Source organism: Pseudonaja textilis, chromosome 7 (genome assembly GCF_049901715.1).
Source record: "Pseudonaja textilis isolate UNSWEBS1 chromosome 7, rPseTex1.2, whole genome shotgun sequence".
Classification (NCBI taxonomy): Eukaryota; Metazoa; Chordata; class Lepidosauria; order Squamata; family Elapidae; genus Pseudonaja; species Pseudonaja textilis.
This window is the reverse complement of record NC_141996.1, coordinates 56,747,107-56,762,765: the sequence shown is the minus strand read 5'-3', so window position 1 is coordinate 56,762,765 and position 15,659 is coordinate 56,747,107.

The following is a 15,659-nucleotide window of genomic DNA, read 5'->3' as shown; positions in this document are numbered from 1 at the left end:
TATAATAGAGTAGGTATGAGGGTGATTGCTCATAGAAAATTATTTCCCTGATTTATCTTTTATAGAAAGATCAATAATGGAAGTTTTTCCTCTCTAGAAATATATTTTCTAGAAAGCTTTTGTTGGAAGTTATAACCTACCCATCTCCTAGAAAAATGAAATATTTTAGAATATACTAAAAAGGCAGAATATTTCTCCTAAAAGAGAAGTAGAAACTCAGAGAGGAAGAAATTCAGCCCACCCTCCTTTGTCCCTGGGCCAGTCTATTTTACATAACAAAGATCTATTTCCTTCAGGCAGACCCATAATAGAAATCCCAAAGCCCTTTCATTACATCATCATCCAGCAGGGCTCAACCAAACCTGGGACTCAGGAAAGCCTACATAATTGCCCCTGCATAGCCTTATGGGAGTCTGACAACCAATCAGAATACAAGCTCAAATTCAAATCCCAACAGAGGGCATAAAACCCAGGGACTCTCAGAAATCTCTTCCCTTTTCACCTAGGAGATCCAAGGCATGTGATCCTGTCCACCATTAAACCATCTTTCTAAACAGCCTCCATGTTTCCAGTGTCTTTTTCCCCACCTGGAACTGAACCCAGAAGGATATTTCTTCCAACACTTTAAATATGTAAATAAAAGTGAATATCAGGAAGATATACTCTATAAGCCTTTCAAAATGGTGAGTGATCCTAAAAGAGAGTATTGTTTGTATGCAATAAGAAGCAAGTTCTTTAAAGCAAATCTAAGTTTTTTTAGCAGCTCTCATCTAGATTGCCAAAATCAATGGCAGCAAAGGTTAAATGATTTGTTGCAAGATACTATTTTCAGTGCATTACATTTATGTAATAAGCACTGAAAATAAGATTAGGTTGTTTCTGAGAACTGTAAAAACCAGTCAGGAGAAAATTGATGTTGTTTCTACTTTTCGGTGAATCCTTTCTGAAGGTCACTTTAGAAGAATCCTTTATCTACCTATCATAGAGCAACTACAGATCAGAAATTGTCAGTGTCTTGTTACTCTTCCCCATAACCATATTAGCATGTTTTTTTCCAGTGTCTCATAATAAACCATTCTTATAGAATAAACTATTCTTATAGAACCCCGTTTTGTTCCAACAAGGTTTACACCTTGTGCTATCTTCACAAATTTAATCAAAACTTAATGAAAACATTTAGTGGATTCTGGGGGAGGAGGGGAGGAAAAGGGGGACATGAAGTAATTTTCCTGAGAGAGGAATACATTTAGATCAACTGTCAAAATCTTGACCTAAGCTGGTTGATCAATAATTGTGAGGGGCTTTTTAAAAATTAACAATAAAGTTATATTTAAAAATTAGTTGTGAGGGGCTGCCAAGCACAAAAATCTTTCTGTTGATCAAACACTGTTTTACCAGGTAGAAGACACATGTGTGTGGTTCAAATGCTATATTGACCAACCTGCAGAAAGCAATGGCGATAGCGGAGGTTGTTGCTAAATTAAGTATGCTCTCCTGATTTAGCAGGCAATAGACTGCGGATTATGTGTACACCTAATTATAGTGATGGTTTGGTAGCTTTTTCAGGGAGAATTAAGCCCATTTCTCTTTGTTTCTCCTTTCCATTTTGATTGGAGAATTATTAGAGAAGTAGAAAATTGCTGACTAAGGCCATCACCTCCAACTTTGTCTTGCCAGCCTTTGTGAGACACATCCATTGGTCTTCCAAAAGATTGTTGGACATGTGTTTAAAAGGCTTTAAGAGAACCAGTGTGTGTCTGTGTGATTTAATCTGTCATCTATAACTGGGGAATGCTAATTGTAAGATCTATATTGCAAAATATTTTCCTCACTTACAAATGAAAAACAGATGACGTGGGGGATAAGCAATCTGTAAGCTTGTCTGTAGAAGATACGTGTCCATTCCCTCTTACACTTCAACCCATTGGAATGTGCAAAAGTTAGTTTATTTCTTCAAAATGATTGTGTGGCTCCATAAACTCTGCTTCTTTCAGCTGCCCTATTGTGCAGGCAGTCATGCAACATCATAAATGTATTATAGAAAGTTAGCACCCACCCCAGGGGTGGGATTCTACCAGTTCACACCTATTCACTTGTTAACATTCTCAGCAGTTCGGAGAACCGGTTGTTAGAAGAAATTACTGGCCTAATCCTGTAAGGAAGGCAGGAAGGAAACATTCTGGTGTTGCTTACAGAAAGTGCCTCTCCGTTAACCATTACTACATTCTTGGCAGGACTAGACTTCCTGTCTCAGCAACTTCTCTGGAGTTTTTTCCCCCTCCTTTGCTGGTACTTTGCTTCTGTGGAGTGACCATTCAAAGTTACAATGGCACTGAAAAAAGTGACTTATGACTATTTTTCACACTTACGACTGTTGCAGGATCCCCAGTCATGAGAGGCCAGGTGAGGAGATGTGTGCCTTGATGTGAGTGATATTGAGTTGGCCATGCCCAACCAATAACATGACCACCAAGCCATGTCCACCCAGTCACATGACCACCAAGACACACCCACCAACTAAGCCACGCCTACAGAACTATTTTTTAAAAAATTTGAATCACACCCCTGACCTACCCCTCTCCTAGAACAATGAAATATTCTAGAAAATATTTAAAAGGCAGAATATTATATCTCACTGGATGAGAAAAGTAGAAACATGTTCTTGGAAATCAGCCCCCACCTTTGTTAATAACCTTAGAAAGACAAAAGGCATCTTATCTACAACACAAAAGACCTTCAGCTCCAGGGTGATGGGATTAAGACATGGCCCTCAGGACATGATAGAATTAGCCCTCTACCCATCTCACTACATGGCACTTGGGAAGATTACATCACCCAGCAAGATTCAAGCAAGCTTGGGACTCAAGATAACCTACAAAGTTACCTCTGCATAGCCCCATGGGAGTCTGACAACTAATCAGGATTTTTTGCCACAGGAACAGGGAACAGAAAGCCCAACAGAGGTTATAAATCTCTCTCCCTCTCTGATCCACGTGTTCTTTTTGCCCAGGACCTTAAATCATGTGGTCCTGCTGTCCACCATTAAACCATCTTTCTAAGCAATCTCCATGTTTCCAGTGTCTTTCTTTCCACTTGAAACTGAACCCAGATGGACATTTCTTCCAACAGTATAGTAATGTTAGGACTTGAGTCACGATGTTGCAATGGTGCTGCATCCTTCTACTTTGTCCTGTGGATACCACTGATCTCAGTTTAAATGGTCATAGAAGAAGCATAGAATGTCTAGAGAGAAGAGGGCATGCCTATAACAGCCTAAAATGGCCAGTAGAAACTGGCTGATTCCACCTTTTGGCCGCATAATCATCAGCATTATGGAGGAGGCATCCTAATCAGTTTGTATTGAGAGATGAGGAAAAATAGTACAACAGGCTAACTAACTATGGAGGACTAGGAATGTGATGAAGGTAACACTGTACAAATATATCCTTTAACAGCAGTTAGTGAGATAACTTAATCCCATGGTTAATGAATTGCAAAAAAAAAAAAAAAAAAAAGTCCTGAAATGTAGATGAATTTCTTTCTTTACAGGAATGATAGCAGCACAAAAGTTAATAGCCGTTTCTGATCAGTTGTTCCCAAATGTCAATTGTTAAGTTGGGTCGGTTGAAGAGGCAGGACTCCAGCTAGTGACTAACAGCTCCTTATTGAGTAGACTGGTACATAGAAGTGAAGTGCTTGTCCAAGAGCTCCCTCTTTTAAAGGGAGCTGTCAGGCAGCTCAGCCACTGAGATCCCTTCATTTTCCCACCTGGAAAATGAACTAATGATTTTAAAATAATTCTTTTCTCGACTTTACCCCTCATTGAATATTCAACATTAATATAAGAAAAGGACAGCTTAATTTTACTATGTGCTAACATTTATTTATTTACCTATTTATTTGTTTGTTTGTCAAACATGTACAAGATAAGTATAGGTATGAACATAAACATGAACAAAGGAAGTAAATACAGATAAGTGGGAACAGTAAGACAGGGACAGTAGGCATGCTGGTGGGCTTGCACACCCCACGCCCCTATGTATAACATAAGGCATTGTTTGTCATTTGCCTGGTTTTCATTAGATCATACCCACTCCTTTTCCAATCAGAATTTTCATGAGATTATAATGGAGAGATGGGTTGCTGAATATTTCCTTGCAGTCTTTTTTGGCTCCCACACATGGAAAACTTTGAATTTCCACACAGCTTAAGGAGTGCAATTTTGCATGTTAGTCTTAAGGCTTTCTGTACATTGCTATCATAATGGACCTAGTCAAGCTTGAGATGAAGAGAAAACCCGCTAGGGGATGAACAATAAAGCTTAGAAGCTCCAAGAGAAGCTAATTCTCCAGAGCTTGCAACTGCAATGAGTTGCATTTTCAAAGTCCGTAGTTGGAACAACAGCACTTGGTACTGTTATATGTATTGCAATTTTTTTGCTTCAAAAATAACAGCAATATAGTTATACAGTATGTTTTTAAAAGAACAGAATATATTTGCAGATTTTTGTTTTTGCTTTTATGTGTATTCACTATATTTTCTTTTCATGAAGTTACTTCACTGGAAGCACATGTTCCTTTCCATGGCAAGGTGGAGCGGGGAAGGATGGTGTTAGTGGCAATATTTGAAAAATTAATGTGTTCAACTGGAGCTGCTTCTTGAACAGTTTGGTGTAAAAATTTGAGAGCGGGTTTTCCATCCATGTAGAAAATTTTGTTTTAATTATCTATGCAGTATAAAATACTGTAGTCAGTTCTGCTTGGATTTTACATAATGATGGATTTTATATATGCATATACATATGTCATGTATCTCAAAAGGGCAGTTCGCACACCTTTGATCTGTGTTATTAGTTCTGCGTAGCAACAGGGGGCCAAAGTGGCTAATTAACTAACCGGGAGAACAAAGGAAGGATGAGATAACACTGAAGCATCTATCTTTTGCAGGAAGTTAGGAGGCCAGAATTGGGAACTAAACTAATGCCTATAAAAGCAAGCCGTATCTTCCCCAAGATGTAGCTATTCCTTACATGCATTGTATCTGTATCTTCTGGATATAGTTCACCCAGTATTTTGTTTTGGCCATAAATACAATCTGCTTCTTTTTGCAAGCCTCGTCTCAAGTCTCACTATCTTTGGCATCTCAGTGGCATGGGGAAACTTCTGGTACCTTACATTAAATTAATTAAAAACTATTAAAAAACATCTTTCACTAAGGGCTGAGAGAAGCTGTAAAAGTTGTCCATCTGAAGGTTCCTTATTAATAAGCAAATTTCCAGAGGTAATTAGAAGAGTATGTGAACTCAGTGTCCTTTTGAATAACTATGGTTTGAGTAAAAAGATGGCTATTCCCATGCCTCTCAGAGCTCTAAATCCATCAGAGACTTCTGTCTTGTGGTCTCCTCATGATGAGCAACTATATGGAGCACTTGTGGAGGATTTCAAGTCCTCTCTTTGCTGGTCTATTCACTGGTTCTTTATTTTGCTGCAGACATCAGTTTCCAATTTCTTTCCTGGAAGTCCCATCTGTGATGAACTTTTGATGAAGATGAATATAAGGTACAGGGAGAATTGTTTGCCTTATTAATATCAAGAAACAAAGGTCACTTAAGAACAAATACTGCATTCTCTATGTTGCTTCAGAGTGACTGGCTGATGATGACAGGCTGCCAAATGGTGCAGCAATGCGGAATGAATGAAAAAAAAATAGTGCACGAGCCTTGATCTTAGATACATCTTAATTTGAAATACACGACGAGGTTCCATCTTGTGCAGAGCATGTAATGCATTAAACCCCTTAAGAAAATTGATTACCTTCCAGATACATTATGAGGATGGTTCTAAGAGATTTTCTGTTCATTATTTATTTAGTATCTATTACCTGACTCTTTAAAAAATTAACATTGCATTGAATATTTTTGCTGAGCTCCAACCAACTAGGTTTGATTTTAGGAATGATTTCTAGGATGCTTCACAGGATATGTTTCTAATATTGGAGAATGGGACAATGATAATAGACTTTTGCACATTTTCCCAACAAATATGCTTCCTTTGCCTAATCAAATGGATTTGGAATAGCGGATTGAAAAGACAATAGTGTGCTTATAGTATTAGGTATAGTGGGATGAAATGCAGCTGGGAGTTGACTACAACACAATCGATCAATTTTTTTTTAAGATTGTTATTTGTGGTCTGCATTTAAAAGTTCAGCAAACATTATTTTAGGAAAGGACAATTAAAACTTCAATGCCTAATTAAATTACAAAAAATGATGGAATACTGAGTCTTTTTTCTAGTTTTCTATTTTATAGAGAGAACATACTGTTTACCTGCTCTTTGATGAATTATTTGTCAATTACACATTGATCTACTTTTCAGCATAACAATTGTACAAAATGCCACGTCCATTTTGTAAGATTAAATATGTTTTAGCCATTACTTTGATTTATGAATACTAGAGTTGTAACCCCAATAAAAGGCACTTATTTGATTAATTATATAGAAAGTATGTTGTGATTCTATTCATTTATGCCAGCTGGCTGAGAATAGTACTATTATTGAATGCTTTTATGCTGCAGTAACTAAAATAGAATGAAGACACTGTAATAAAGTTACAATACACGAGAGACACTGAGGATCCTAGTTGGCGTAAGAGGGAACAATTGATTGATTCTAAAGCATAGGCAGGCAGGAATCTGAAGGTGGACATCTGAATCCATGTCTGTGTTACTCTTGGGCAAGGTGTCGCTGCCTCTACCAATGTAAATTGAAAGAGCTAAAGAGGCTGCAAGAATAGGCATATCAGCCCTGCAATGCAAGCTAGGACAGAATGGTTCTGTAAATTAGCCTCCACCATTTGGGAACCCCTAATCATCCAATGAGGTAAGTTCAGTTTGCTTTTCCTTTGCCAGCTGGGTAACAAGAAAATATTAACTTTGCCATAGAAAGGGAAAAATTTATAGGACAACAGAAACTTCTAAAATGTAAATATAATTAGCTTTTTGAACTATAGGGTAGAAACAGGAGTGGGATTCGACCTGTCCGACCAGGTTCGGGTGAACCGGATGTTAAATTTACATCTGTTTTGCCAAACCAGAAGTTGAGCTGACTGGCTGCTCCTGCCCACCCCTCCCACCCGCTCCCATGAGTCTCCATACAGCCAATTTTGGATGCAAGTAAGTGCAGGGTCCGTGCAGAGGCTCTGGGAGGGTGAAACCGGAACTTCTGGAAGTCTGGAAATGAGCCTGTTTCCAGCTTCCAGAGGCCCTCCAGAGCCAGGGGGAGGCTGTTTTCACCCTCTCAGAGGCCTGAGGGAGGCCTCCAGACTCTGGGGAAGATGAAAAACGGCTCTCCCAGACGTTCCAGAAGGCCACACTCACCCAGAAACTGGGCAGAGAACTGGTTGCTGGGATTTTTTCCACCCCTGGGTAGAAAGAAGCAGAAAGATAATATAAAGAAGAAACAAACATGTTTTGCAGACATAGCCAACCCAGTGTCCCTAAGGTACCAACATGCCTATATATCCTTCCCTTTGTGCCTGTCAAGCTCCTCACTGAACCTAGGTTTTAAATCTTCTTCTAATTTAAAATGAAATAAGATACTAGCAGGCTTCCCAGCACAGTGCCAACACAGAGCAGCATCTGTTTCCAAGTTTAACACAACTGAAAGAGGGAATTTACCTCCCCTAGACCAACTAAATAAAAAAAATTCTGCTCTGCTGATTTTGCCCTGCTTACTGCCTGCAGTGAAGAGTATTCTCTGTTCCTGATTCAGAGGAAGAGGAAATAACCCAGATGTATGGAAAGTTTTATTTCTTTATTGATAGTACTAGGATGGAAGATCTTTAGGAAATCCCAAAGCTATAAGGGAAATTGAGCAAATACCTAGATGGAAAGGCAAACCCTGAGTAGTTATCAGAAACTGAACTGATCTTTTGAAAGATATTTTATTTTGCATGAACACTACTGAATTTCTAACATCTGAACAATTGTTATGAATATAAAATCTCTAGCATGTATTTTATTGATAAATTTATGATTCAGGACCAAACCAACAAACTTTAAAGTGAATTTGCAATAAAAATGCATAAATAAAAATTACAGTATAAGCTGTGAAGAGGACATCAGTCGATCCCTGTAAGTGAATACTAGAATTTTAATTGGCAGCTGAGGCTATGGCTCACATAGAGAAGACACAGAGATAGGAATCTTAAATTGATAGACATTCATTAATTCAACAGATGCCACTTGGAACTCTCTTCTATGATCTTCTTTCCAGATAATATTTCTTAAAATTTAGATCAGCAATAAAGAACAAAAAGTTGCCAAAAAGCTTTAAAACCGAAAAATGTATGAAATATTTTAAAAAGTTTTTAAAAGTTTAAAATTTTATTTGAGTTTTAGTACTGCCATAAAGCTAGTCAATTAAAATTTTAATACTGCTCTAATATTATTTCACACTGAAACAAACCAAGGCCCTTGAGAAAGGCTAACCTTTTGTGACTTTCATTCTAATACCAATAAAAATATTTACCATAAAGATTAGCATGATAAGCAATATCCATATAACATAAACACATGACTAATACTAATTAGAGAAATCGTCTATAAAGTTAACTTTCATACCAAATTGAATGTTAGGTGCCCATACTGCCAGGAAAAAGTTTTAATATTAAAAATTACCCCGTCAAGAAATATTTATCCTGACACATTCCTGGGACAACTACTGTGTTTAAAAATTGTGCAAAAGCTAATCCTAACCTTAAATATAAACTTAGAACTCAAGGAAGCTTAACCCTAACCTTACTTTCATCCTACTAGAAATAGAAATTTTCTACACTAGAAGTACCCTGAGAAGCACTTTGTATCGTTATATAAATAAAAACCTAGCATTATCAAAATTCATTCATGAGCTAACTTACCTGTAAGTTTAACTATATGTCTAATAAAGGAGAATATTTGTAGCTCAATATTAAAATGAGGGGTCCTTAGTGCGCTCTGAGTTTGCTTATTTTCTTACAAAAGTTTCATTAGTGCTAGTCCTTCCAGCACTGATGATGTTACCTAGTTAGGGTAATGGAACATTTGCAAGAAAACAAGCAAGCTCAGAGAATAAGCTGGCAGGAACAGCTAACACCCTAGAAAATAGGCTCAACATCCAGATGGATCTTGACAGACTTGAACAATGGGTGCTATCTAACAAAATAAAATTCATTGTAGAGAAAAATAAAGTGCTACACTTACGTAAGAAAAACCAAAAGTACACATATAGACTGGGTGAAACCAGGCTTCATAGCAGTAACTGTGAGAGGGATCTTGGAGTCTTAGTGGACAACCAGCTAAATATGAGCCAGCAGTGTGCAGCAGCAGCCAAAAAAGCTAATGCAATCCTAAATTGCATTAACAGAGGGATACAATAAAGATCAAGTAAGGTACTAATACCACTCTATAAAGCCTTAGTAAGACTGCACCTAGAGTACGGTATCCAGTTTTGGTCACCACTCTATAAAAAAGATGTTGAGACTCTAGAAAAAGTACAGAGAAGAGCAATCAGGATGATTAGGGGACTAGAGGCTAAAACATACAACGAACATTTGAAGGAACTGGGCATGGCTAGTCTAGTGAAGAGAAGGACCAGGGGAGACATGCTAGCTGTGTTCCAATATTTGAGGGGCTGCCACAGAGAGAAAGGGGTCAAGCTATTTTCTAAAGCACCTGAAGGCCAGACAAGGAATTATGGATAGAAACTGAACAAGGAGAGATTTAACCTGGAAATAAGGAGAAATTTTCTGATAATGAGAACAATCAACCAATGGAACAGCTTGCCTTCAGAAGTTATGGGAGCTTGGTTGGGCGGAGATGGCTGTCAGAGAGAGCGGACATGCGAGCGAGAGACTCTGTGGAGCATGACCCTCTATCTCCATTCGTAGGACTCTTCAGAGTCAAAGGGAGACCTGTAGGTTTTCCGAAGGTGTGGGAGTTCCAAAGATCCTAGGCAGATGGCGGTTCGTGTTGGATATTGGAAGATAACCTGGAGTGAACAGATGGAGGAAGTGTTCTGTACCAGTGGCATTAGCATTCTTGTAACACTTAATTCTGATTGGTCAAGACGCACTGCACTTGGATTGGCTGAGTAAGCCGCAGCAATTGGCCCATTGCGAATCGCCCGCGATTGGATAAGCTGATCGCGGGAGATTCGAAACGATGTCATTGGCCGCGGTGCCGAAAGCAAGTTCTATATAAGCCACCACCGATCCGAAGCCAAGCAAGCCGATGTAAGCACACAATAAAAAGAGCTTGGAAATCACTGTTCTTGTGTCTTGTTTGGGGACCGATCTACTGACATAACACTGGCAACGAGGATGGGATTGTGAAACAGAGACCCACCAGCACGTGGCACCGCGACCGACAAGATGGCCAGCAACATTGCACCACCCGCACCTTTCAACCCAGCTGCCAAGGACTGGGAATCCTACATTGACCGATTCCTGATGTTCCTGGAAAGCAGCAACCTCAAGGACACAAATGGGCAGAAAAAAAGGGCTGTGTTCCTGACACACTGCAGGCCCACAGTGTTCAAGATGGTGAAAGCCCTCGCAAAACCCGACGGTGCAAAGGCGATGGACTGGGCTGACCTCGAGCTGTTGCTGCGGAGCTACTATGCCCCCACCGTGCCCACCCTCATCAGAAGTCACCACTTCTACCAGAGGGACCAGAAAGTGGGTGAGAGCATCAGCGACTTTGTGGCTGACCTACGAGACCTCGGGGGCACGTGTGGGTTCACCGATATGGATGAAGCCCTGTGAGACCGCGTCGTCTTTGGGCTCAAGGACCCCATTCTGCAGAGCTGGCTAATGGTGAGAGGCAACATCTCCCTCACAGACGCCCTCGCAGAAGCAACCACAGCCGAGGCAACCAGGAAATCGGCAGCTCGGATGCAACTGACGAGCGCAGGAGACCGGCCCCCAGCCACTGAGACAACCCCGATGCCTGCGACACACTCCGAAACCAGCCGCCAAGCAGTCACCACCACTCATCAGGGTGACCTCGACTCCCTCTCTGACACCGCAGATGAAGAGGAGGACATCCACCGACTCCAAGCGGAATGGGACTGGCGCGAACAGCAAGGTCGTAAGTCAGGGTTCTTGTGTGCCGGGTGTGGGGGTGACCATCCTCAGTCAGAATGCTGATTTTTCAACGCGATCTGCCAACATTGCGATAAGTGGGGCCACATCGCCAAGGTCTGCTGGTTCAAGCGACCCCACAGCCCCAGGCAACGAGACGGCAGCCCCTGGAGATGAGACGGCACCCCTCCCCCCAGGGCCAGGGACCGACAAGCCGAGAGCCAGTGGAGCCAGGACGGGAGGAACAGATGCCTCGGCGAGACCTGACAAAGAGAAGAAACCCACCAGATGGTCGTCATCGGCCATTCATCAAGCTGGGATGCCCGAAAGGTGCACGTGGCGGTAGGCATTGAAGACCAGCCATGCAAAATGTAGGTGGATTCCAGATCCTACCTCTCCATGGTTGCATGGCGGGAAATCAAGCGCCTGGTGCCTATCATCCACAGGCGTGAGCTGGAAAGCCAGAAACTAATCCTAAAGGACTACCAGGGGAACCGCATCCCCGTGGTCAGAATAGGACACTTCAAAATCATGTATAAAGGGCACATCAAAATACTTCCCCTGACGATCGTAGACAAAGACCACCCCAGCCTTTAGGGACTGCAATGGTTCACACCGCTGGGAATTGGGGTGACAGGCATCAACCATGTCGCCGAGGTGGACTGGGAGGAGCAACTCGCGAAGGACTTCCAGGAGGTCTTCGATGGCAACCTAAGCAAGTACCGAGGGCCCCCTATCTCCTTCAGCCTAGACCCCAGCATTGCCCCAATCCTCCTTAAGCTGTGGCGAGTGCCCTTCGCACTCAGACCCAAGATCAATGAGCAGCTAGACAAGCTCATTGAACAGGGAATACTCGAACCAATCGACCATGCCAGGTGGGAAACCCCCATAGTCACCCCAGTCAAGCTAGATGGGTCAGTGAGAATCTGTGGGGACTACAAGGCCACCCTCAACCACGCCCTGCAACAAAGCGCTTACCCCATTCCAGTAGTACAGCACCTTCTGCACTCACTGGGGGGAGGCAAGGTTTTCGCGAAGCTCGACCTGGCACAAGCCTACCAACAACTGCCAGTCGATGCAGAAACCATAGAGGTGCAAACCATAGTAACCCACCCGGGGGCTTTCCGCTGCAAGAGACTCCAGTTTGGAGTCAGCGTAGCATCAGGGGTTTTCCAGAGCCTAATGGAAAGGCTACTCCAAGGAATCAAGGGGGTAGTGCCCTATCTTGATGACGTGCTGGTGTCAGCGGCCAATCAAAAACAATTGGAAAGCTGCCTAAGGGAGGTACTAAAAAAATTCAAAGACTCGGGGCTGAAGGTCAAAAAAGAAAAATGTCAGCTGTGCACCGAGGTCGAATTCCTAGGGTACATCCTAGACCAGCACGGAGTCCACCCCATGGAAAAAAAAATCAGGGCCATCAAGGAAGCCCCGAGACCAAGAAATAAAACTGAACTGCAGGCATTTCTTGGACTGTTTAACTTCTATAATGTTTTCCTGCCCCAAAAGGCAACCGCGGTGGAGCCATTGCATAGGCTATTGAACAAAGCAGCCACCTGGAACTGGGGGAAGTGAGAGGGAAACGCATTCAACCGGACAAAGGACCTACTCACATCGGATGCTGTTCTCATCCAATACAGCGAGACCCTACTGCTAACAGTAACATGTGACGCATCCCCTTTCGGTGTCGGGGCTGTCCTTAGCCACACACTTCTGGACAGAAAAGAAGTGCCCATCGCCTTCTTTTCAAGAACCCTATCTAAACCGGAAAGGAATTACAGCCAGCTGGACAAGGAGGCCCTGGCAATCATCGCTGCCATAAAGAGGTTCCACGAGTACCTCTATGGCAGAACATTTACCATCATCACCGACCACAAACCGCTGTTACGGATTCTGCCGGGGAACAAGGCAACCCCGAACATACTATCCCCTAGAATGACAAGGTGGTCCAAATTCCTTGCCGCCTACGATTACCTTCTAACACATCGACCCGGTAAGACAATCTCACATGCAGATGCCCTGAGCCCCCCTGCCTGACTTGGATGCCGACCCGGCACCCACAGCGTCCACTCTAAACATCGAGACACTACCCAATCTTCCACTGACTGTGTCAGACATTGCCCGTGAAACCAATAAAGACAAACGTCTGGTGCGGATCTTAAATTGGGTGGAAAAAGGGTAGCCGGAAAGAGACGACGACGAACAATTCAGGACCTTTCAGAGCCGACAAACCGAACTATTCACAGAAAAAGGTTGTATATTGTGGGGAGACAGGGTTGTCATTCCAGAAACATTACAAAAAAGGGTTTTAGAACTGTTGCATGAGGGGCACCCAGGCATCGTTAGAACAAAGGCCCTGGCCAGGAGTTACGCCTGGTGGCCAGGGAAGGACAAGCAAATCGAAGCTTGGGTGGCAGCGTGCAGGCAATGCCAAGAATCCAGGCCAAGCCCACCCTCCGCCCCAATCCTGGAATGGAAACCCCCAGAGGGCCATGGTCCAGGATTCACATAGACTACGCCGGGCCAACAAAGGGGCACACATTCCTGATAACGGCAGACGCTTACTCCAACTGGTTGGAAGTAAGCAGCATGAAAACTACCACCACAGAGGCCATCATCAAAGAACTCAACAAGCTATTTTCAACCCATGGCCTCCCAGATGTGATAGTATCAGATAACAGCCCCCAGTTCACTGCGCTCACATTTGAAAAATTCCTAGCAGAACGGGGAATACGGCATGCACTGACAGTGCCAGCACATCTGGTGGTGAATGGGAGGGCAGAACAAATGGTCCAGTTCACAAAAAAGACAATTCAAAAAATTGAAACCGGGGAGATGCAAGAAAAAAATAATAAAATGCTATTCATACAACATATAATGCCAAACATGACAACCAATAAAAGCCCGCCAGAACTGTTAATGGGGAGGAAATTAAGGTCCCCACTACACAGGTTGCACCCCATGTACAACCCAGAAAACCCCCGACTCATTGAGCAAGCATCGAACATCACACCAGGCGACGCCGTATACAAAGAACCGCAGGGGACCCACTCTGGGTACCGGCAATGATAACCCAGGTAACAGGTCCCCACTCGTATGGTTACAAACGAACGACAATCGAGCATGGAGCGGCACATCGATCAGCTAAGATCGAGAGCTAACATGGGAAATACTACCAACACACAAACACACAGAAATAAAGAACCAGAAGGGGGAATCACCCAAACAATAGCCAAGGGGGAAGGAAAACCCCCAAAACAAAACAGACAACCCCAAAATGAAGGAAACCAACAATACTCACCAGCTGAACCACCGGGAGATGAACAGCTCGAGAAGCCTCGCCTGGAAGGAACAGCCAAGCCAGCTCAACCAGCCCAGAAAGACCAGGCGGGAGCAGTGAAGCCAGCAGCTCGACCAGCCCTGGTAGACCGGGAGGGAGCTACGGCGAAAGGCCCGACTCATCCTTCCAGGTGGTTCCATAGATGAGGCAGAGAGCAACACGGAACCCGACCAAACCACTCAAAGACCAAGCACCAACTAACCCGCGCAGGTCCAGTAGACAGATACAGAGCCCCGCCTACTTATGGGACTACGTCACGTAGGACCAAACCAAGAGGGGAGGGGTGTTCTGTACCAGTGGCATTAGCATTCTTGTAACACTTAATTCTGATTGGTCAAGAAGCACCACACTCAGATTGGCTGAGTAAGCCACAGCGATTGGCCCGTTGCGAATCGCCCGCGATTGGATAAGCCGATCGAAATGAGAGATTTGAAACGATGTCATTGGCCTCAGCGCCAAAAGCAAGTTCTATATAAGCTGCCACCGATCCGAAGCCAAGCAAGCCAATGTAAGTACACAATAAAAAGAGCTTGAAAATCACTGTTCTCGCGCCTTGTTTGGGGACCGATCTACCGACATAACAGGAAGGACAACCAGTAATGGACCTCCATGAAGGCTGACAGCAAGACACAACCAGCAGTGATATAGCAGAATGAAGGTGAAATCAGAACTGACAGTTTTGACATCCAACTTTAAAGTGAATACAGCAAGAGAGATCGGAGCACGATTGGAGGGATAACGGAGTGAAACTTGGCAGATTGAGCCAGCCCTAGCTAGCAGTGAAAGGAGCGGTGAAACAAACTGCAGGCAGAAAGATCAGAAGAAAGATACGGAAATAGAGTACTGGGAACAAATACAGAACAGGAGCAATGGGAAGATTTAGAGCAGTAATCCTGAAGAGCTAAGAAAAAGAGGAGAAGGTGAATTAGATAAGTGACTTGGATTGGATATTTCTTTTGAACTGAACTGAAACTTGAAAATACTTGAACTGCGTGACTTTGGATTTAAAACGGATGTTACACAGACAGAGACACAGCATATTTAAGATCAGAGAAAGAGAATTAGTGGCTGTGCTTGAGAGACATCTACTGGTTACTGAGAAGAAAGAAAACTGGATTGAAACTAAAAAGTAATAAATCTAAAAAAAGAAGTAAAAGTGTAAGAAGGGGGAAAGGGGGGGGGGTTATTTAAGCTCTTTAAG